The sequence below is a fragment of the Myxine glutinosa genome, chromosome 5 (assembly GCF_964187855.1).
Source record: "Myxine glutinosa chromosome 5, kmMyxGlut1.1, whole genome shotgun sequence".
In the NCBI taxonomy this organism is placed as follows: domain Eukaryota; kingdom Metazoa; phylum Chordata; class Myxini; order Myxiniformes; family Myxinidae; genus Myxine; species Myxine glutinosa.
In genome coordinates, this window is record NC_136265.1 from 52,311,202 (window position 1) to 52,317,201 (window position 6,000).

The 6,000-nt window shown below is 44.3% G+C and overlaps 1 protein-coding gene across 4 annotated transcripts in view; it reads right to left on the reverse strand.

Annotated features, from left to right (window-relative positions):
- Window positions 1-5,568, reverse strand: part of LOC137427524 (FERM, ARHGEF and pleckstrin domain-containing protein 1-like) — a 99,170-nt gene extending 93,602 nt beyond the window's left edge. For 2 of the 4 annotated variants that reach the window (XM_078778054.1, XM_078778050.1), the window contains exon 1: window positions 5,461-5,568. The gene's annotated coding sequence lies outside the window, so the exon portion shown is untranslated. Of the gene's footprint in view, window positions 1-869; window positions 918-5,319; window positions 5,342-5,460 lie in introns of those variants that run through there. The other 2 variants (XM_078778052.1, XM_078778051.1) reach the window with 2 other exon arrangements.
- Between the last annotated feature and the right edge of the window lie 432 nt (window positions 5,569-6,000).

A 6,000-nucleotide genomic window follows, 5' to 3' on the forward strand; every position in this document is an offset into this window, starting at 1 on the left:
TCGCTGCGGTCCTGTTGAGAAAGTGAGCCATTTTTCCTCGTTTGCAAAAGTATCTGAAAAGTCAATAATCCAACAACGTTTATCAATAGTGTGTAGATGCCACGTGCAATCGGGAAGTCAAATGAACGAATGACTAGTTTCAATGGCACAAAGGTGAAAACAGCTTAGAGGTGCATGCCTCCACAATCTCCCCCATCCACCCATCCCCTTCTTTCTACCCCAACCCTTTACAAATACCCTCCCCTCTACATAGAGCCTAATCTGGTAGCAAAGCATAATGGCTGGAGTGAAACCATTCAGGAACAATGTAAACATTTCTCAATGAAGTTCCAATCCAAAGTTCATGCTTCCCCAAAGTGAAAAAGCAGAATCTCTTTTCCAGAAAACTTCAGAACAGACCAACAAGCGTTCCGAGGGAGCCGGGAGGGGACAGAGTCTGCCTTTTTAGGCAGAACCTAGATGTGGGATGTTGTAAAATTATTTGGCACATCCTACGGGAAAGTATTGTGGTGAGGATCATGGTAAAGACATCATAACCGTGTAGACATCGTGCCAAGATCGTTCCCTGGGTTATAGTTTGCGCGGACACCAAACCCAGGAGAGGGATGGAAATGTCTGTTCACAGTAAAATATATAACACAAAAGAGTAACTGTTAAACTTATCTTAAAATAAAGAAATAAAACAATTATACCCTCAATTAATTCACCAAAATATTTCCTGAACAAGTCTCTTTGCAAGTTGAACAAACCTTTTGATGCATCTATTTTCAGAGATACTTCAAAGGGAGATTGTTCATCCCAGCATCTCAATTTCGAACTCTTCGCTTTATGAGCTGCAGCGGAAGGAGCTGCACAAAGCGCGCACTTACCGGTGAAGTTACGATATCATGTCACGGCAGGTCCGCCGTCAATACATCACGGGCTTGACATGAAGCACTTGGGAAGATGGAGGTGGTCTGATGAAACCAGATGGGCAGCAGTTCCGCGGAAACCAGGACGACATACTGATGGAAGGGATTAGCCAAACGTTTTTGATTGGTGGCAACGGCAGCGATAGAGGAAAAGCAGAGCGGTTGGCCTGCATCACAAGTCTAGACGATAGCTGAGTTTGTACAAATCATTCATATCAGTAGGGATTTGAACTTATTGTTCGAACGTTTCTCCATGAGAGGGCCGTCCAGTCGGCATGATCCGCGTGGCACGCAGAGCAGGCCGGAACCTCGCTACGTACTACCCAGGGGCGAAGCGGCATGTTGCGATGTCAATCGCTTTCAAGACTAGAGGACAAGACAAGACTAGAGGCTTTCACATCACTTATTGCAATAAACAAACATTTGTTGAGGACATTGCGTCAATTGCCTTCCACCTTAGTCTTATTTGTTTTTTTCATTTTAAAATTTCCTTTTTAAATGGCATGGTACCACATGTGGCCAAATGTCTGGAGTCTACCTGGCCTTTGTTATCATGGAAGGATAAATCTCGAGTCACAAAATCACAAAATAATCTCAAAACTCTGAGCCAGCTCGAGAACTTAACAAAACAAAAGACAGTAAAATCCGGGCCCTGGCACAATACCGTTGGCACCATTTTCTTAACAAGAAATTCCATTCAAAAGCAACATTGGCCCTTTCTCTCCATCTAATGTATCGGTGGTTGAGATCGCAATGACAAAGGTTGAGTGCATTAGGATCCGAGGTCAAAACTCGGGACATGAAAGATGCTTTGAAAACATCATGTCGTCGAGACATCGCGACCAACGGGGTTCGAATGAAACCCGACATACTTTAGCTTTTCCCATGCTCGCCTCAAGGTCTTCTTCCACAATTCCAAGAGGACACACAAGCCCTACCTTCGTGAAATTGTGCAGTCCCCAACACAACAGGGGATAAGCCTAGTCAGAGTTCTGCGCCAGTAGGACACATCCTTGAACCCGGCCAATATGGTGGTGTCCTCACCCCGATGAATGTTTACTGATGGTGCAGTTTCAGAATGTCAACAAGAGGATGATTAGGAGCTGGACACGAGTCATTGGGGCTCAAGGTCGAGCTTCAAAAACAATTTGATCACAGCATGTCCAAACGTACAGCGTGTTTCGAGTATTCCATAAACACGACAAGTGGGGACGTTTCTGGAAGGATGGCACTCAACTCGTGCTCAAAGGGATGAGAGTCACTTTCTTGGAGATGGAGCCGTTAGAACCTCTGATTCTCCAGAATGTCGCCAGTGCACAATGGACCACTCCTTTTAAAGGTAGCATGGATGTGGACCTTCACAAGCAAGTTGTAGAAGATCAGACAGACAGGAATACAAACACCACTTGTAGGATCTGAGTGTAAGCGACTCGTTTAAACTAAAAGTTTAAATGTAAGTGCAAACTGAAAGTGTAAAAATGTAAGTGTAAAGATGTAATTGTAAACGAAAAGTCATAATTGGACTCGGATGTCCATTTAGCCACCTTTACGATATCTTAGTACCACAAACCAACTACAAATACTCCAATCTCTCCAATCATTCTTTAAAAAATTATTTTCTTTCAAAATCAAAAAATCACATCAAATCAAAACGAGGAGTGTCAACAATCAGAACGAGGTGTGTAAACAAAACGAGTGTAAACAATCAAAACGAGATGTGGAAACAAAAGGAGGTGTGTAAACAATCAAAACGAGGCATGTAAACAAAGCAAGGCATGTAAACAAACAAAATAAGGTGTGTAAACAACCAAAACGAAGAGCATAAACAATCAAAACGACATGTGTAAACAATCAAAATGAGGTGTGTAAACAAAGTAAGGTGTGTAAACAAAACGACACATGCAAACGATAAAAACGAGGTGAGTAAACAATCAAAATGAGTTTTGTAAGCAATCAACACGAGGTGTGTAAACAATCAAAACGAGGCGTGTTAACAATCAAAACGAGGTGTGTAAACAATCAAGATGAGGTGTGTAAACAATCAAAATGAGGTGTGTAAACAATCAAAACGAGATATGTAAGCAATAAAAATGAGGCATAATGTAAACAATCAAAACGAGGCATGTTAACAATCAAAACGAGGCATGTTAACAATCAAAATGGTGTGTAAACAATCAAAATGAGGTGTGTAAACAATCAAAATGAGGTGTGTAAACAATCAAAACGAGGTATGTTAACAATCAAAATGATGTGTGTAAACAATCAAAATGAGGTGTGTAAACAATCAAAATGAGACATGTAAACAAAACAAGGTGTGTAAACCATAAAAATGAGACGTGTAAACAAAATAAGGTGCGTAAACAATCAAAATCTTATGGAAGAGCTCTTAAACAATTCTTAAACTCTAAGTTCTTAAACAATTAAATTTTTTTAGCTGACACGAGCCTCGATCTTGCATACAAAAAAAAAAAAAGTGTCAACAATGAAAACGATGAGCATAAACAATCAAAATAACATGTGTAAACAATCAAAATGAGGCATGTCAACAAAACAAGGTGTGTAAACAATCAAAATAAGGTGTGTAAGCAATCAACATGGTGTGTAAGCTATCAAAACAAGGCATATAAACAATCAAAACAAGGCATGTAAACAATCAAAATGAAGTGTGTAAACAATCAAAACGAGGTGTGTAAACAATCAAAACGAGGTGTGTAAACAATCACAACGAGGTGTGTAAACAATCACAACGAGGTGTGTAAACAATCACAACGAGGCGCAGTGTAAACAATCAAAATGAGGTGTGTAACAAATCAAAACGAAGTGTGCAAACAATCAAAACGAGGTGTGTAAAACCAGAGGGAGCCCAAATAAAGGACAGAGAAACAAGCTTGGACAGACAAGGCAAGACCAAAGCAAGGACACAGAGACAGGCTTAAATCCAAATCAAGGACACAAACAGGCTCGCATACAAAGCAAGGACAAGAGGCAGGCTCAGACACAAAGCAAGGACAAGAGGCAGGCTCAGACACAAAGCAAGGACACAGAGACAGGCTCAACCACAGATACAGGCTAAGATACAAAGCAAGGACACAGAAACAGGCTCAAATCCAAATCAAGGACATAGAGACAGGCTCAGATTACAAATCATGGACACAGGCAGACTCAAATCCAAAGAAAGGACATAGAGACAGACTCAGATACAAAGCAAGGACACAGAGACAGGCTCAGATACAAAGCACGGACAAAGTGACAGGCTCAAATACAAAGCAAGGACACAGAAACAGGCTCGCATACAAAGCAAGGACAAGAGGCAGGCTCAACCACAGATACAGGCTCAGATACAAAGCAAGGACACAGAGACAGGCTCAGATACAAAGCAAGGACACAGAGACAGGCTCAAATCCAAAGCAAGGACACGGAGACAGGCTCAGATACAAATCATGGACACAGGCAGACTCAAATCCAAAGAAAGGACATAGAGACAGGCTCAGATACAAATCATGGACACAGGCAGACTCAAATCCAAAGAAAGGACATTGAGACAGACTCAGATACAAAGCAAGGATACAGATACAGACTCAAATACAAAGCAAGGATGCAGAGACAGACTCGGACAGAGTGAGCCCAAGGGAAGAACACAGAGACAGAATCGGACAGAGTGAGCCCACGTGAAGGACACAGACAGCCACGGACAGAGTGAGCCCAATGGTAGGACACAGAGACAAACTCGGATAGAGGTAACCCAAGGGAAGCACTTGGACAGAGTGAGTCCAAGGGAAGGACAGAGACAGACTCGGACAGATTGAGCCCAAGGGAAGGACACAAGAGACACGCGTCAGGTACAAAGCAATGACACAGAGACATGCTCATATACAAAGCAAGGCCACCGAGACAGGCTCAGATACAAATCATGGACACAGACAGACTCAAATCCAAAGCAAGGACACAGACAGGCACAAGTACAAAGCAAGGATACAGACAGGCACAAGTACAAAGCAAGGACACAGACAGGCACAACTACAAAGCAAGGACACAGAGACAGGCTCAGACACAAATCATGGACACAGAGACAGGCTCGGTTACAAAGCAAGGACACAGAGACAGACTCGGACAGAGTGAGCCCAAGGAAAGGACACACAGACAGACTCGTACAAAGTGAGCCCAAGGGAAGGACACAAAGACAGACTCGGACAGAGTGAGTCCAAGGGAAGGACACAAAGACAGACTCGGACAGAGTGAGCCCAAGGAAAGGACACACAGACAGACTCGTACAAAGTGAGCCCAAGGGAAGGGCACAAAGACAGACTCAGACAGAGTGAGCCCAAGGGAAGGACACACATACACACAGACTCGGACAGAGTTAACCCAAAGTAAACAAAGCACTCGCACTCCATGCAAGGCTCCGAACCTTAGAAAAGTTTACCGAACAAAGTTATCGGGAAGTCTCTCGTGGTTCGAGTGGTTGCGGTTCGCACCGGAACGACTTAACCACCGCTCGAAGATCGACAGCAAAAGCAGAGAAAGTTCGTGTCTTCCGTGTGGTCTTTACCTGATTCTTTGTAGAAAGATTTGCAGGACGCGCTCGAGCTTGAGAGAGGAGAGGAGAGGTAAGAAGGGAGGAAATGGGAGGGGAGTGCGAGAGGGAAGGAGAGGCGATGCCGGGAGTAGAGGTGGGAGGGAAGAGGACGGGCTTCGCCATGCAGCTCAGGAGTGTGGGGGAGGGCGGAGCTTCCAGGCTCAGAAGGTGCAAATACTGCTTAAGAAATTGCGAGAACTAGAAGTATAAGGGGGAACCGGAGAAGGGCTGGTGAGGAGTTTGTGAGGAGTTGTGAGGGAGTGGGGAAGGGTTGGTGAGAGATGGTGAGGGGATTGCGAGGGAGTGGTGAAGGGTTGGTGAGAGGAGGTGAGGGGATTGCGGGGAGTGGTGAAGGGTTGGTGAGAGGAGGTGAGGGGATTGCGAAGGAGTGGTGAGAGATGGTGAGGGGATTGCGAGGGAGTGGTGAAGGGTTGGTGAGAGATGGTGAAGGGGATTGCGAGGGAGTGGTGAGAGATGGTGAGGGAGTGGTGAAGGGTTGGTGAGAGGAGGTGA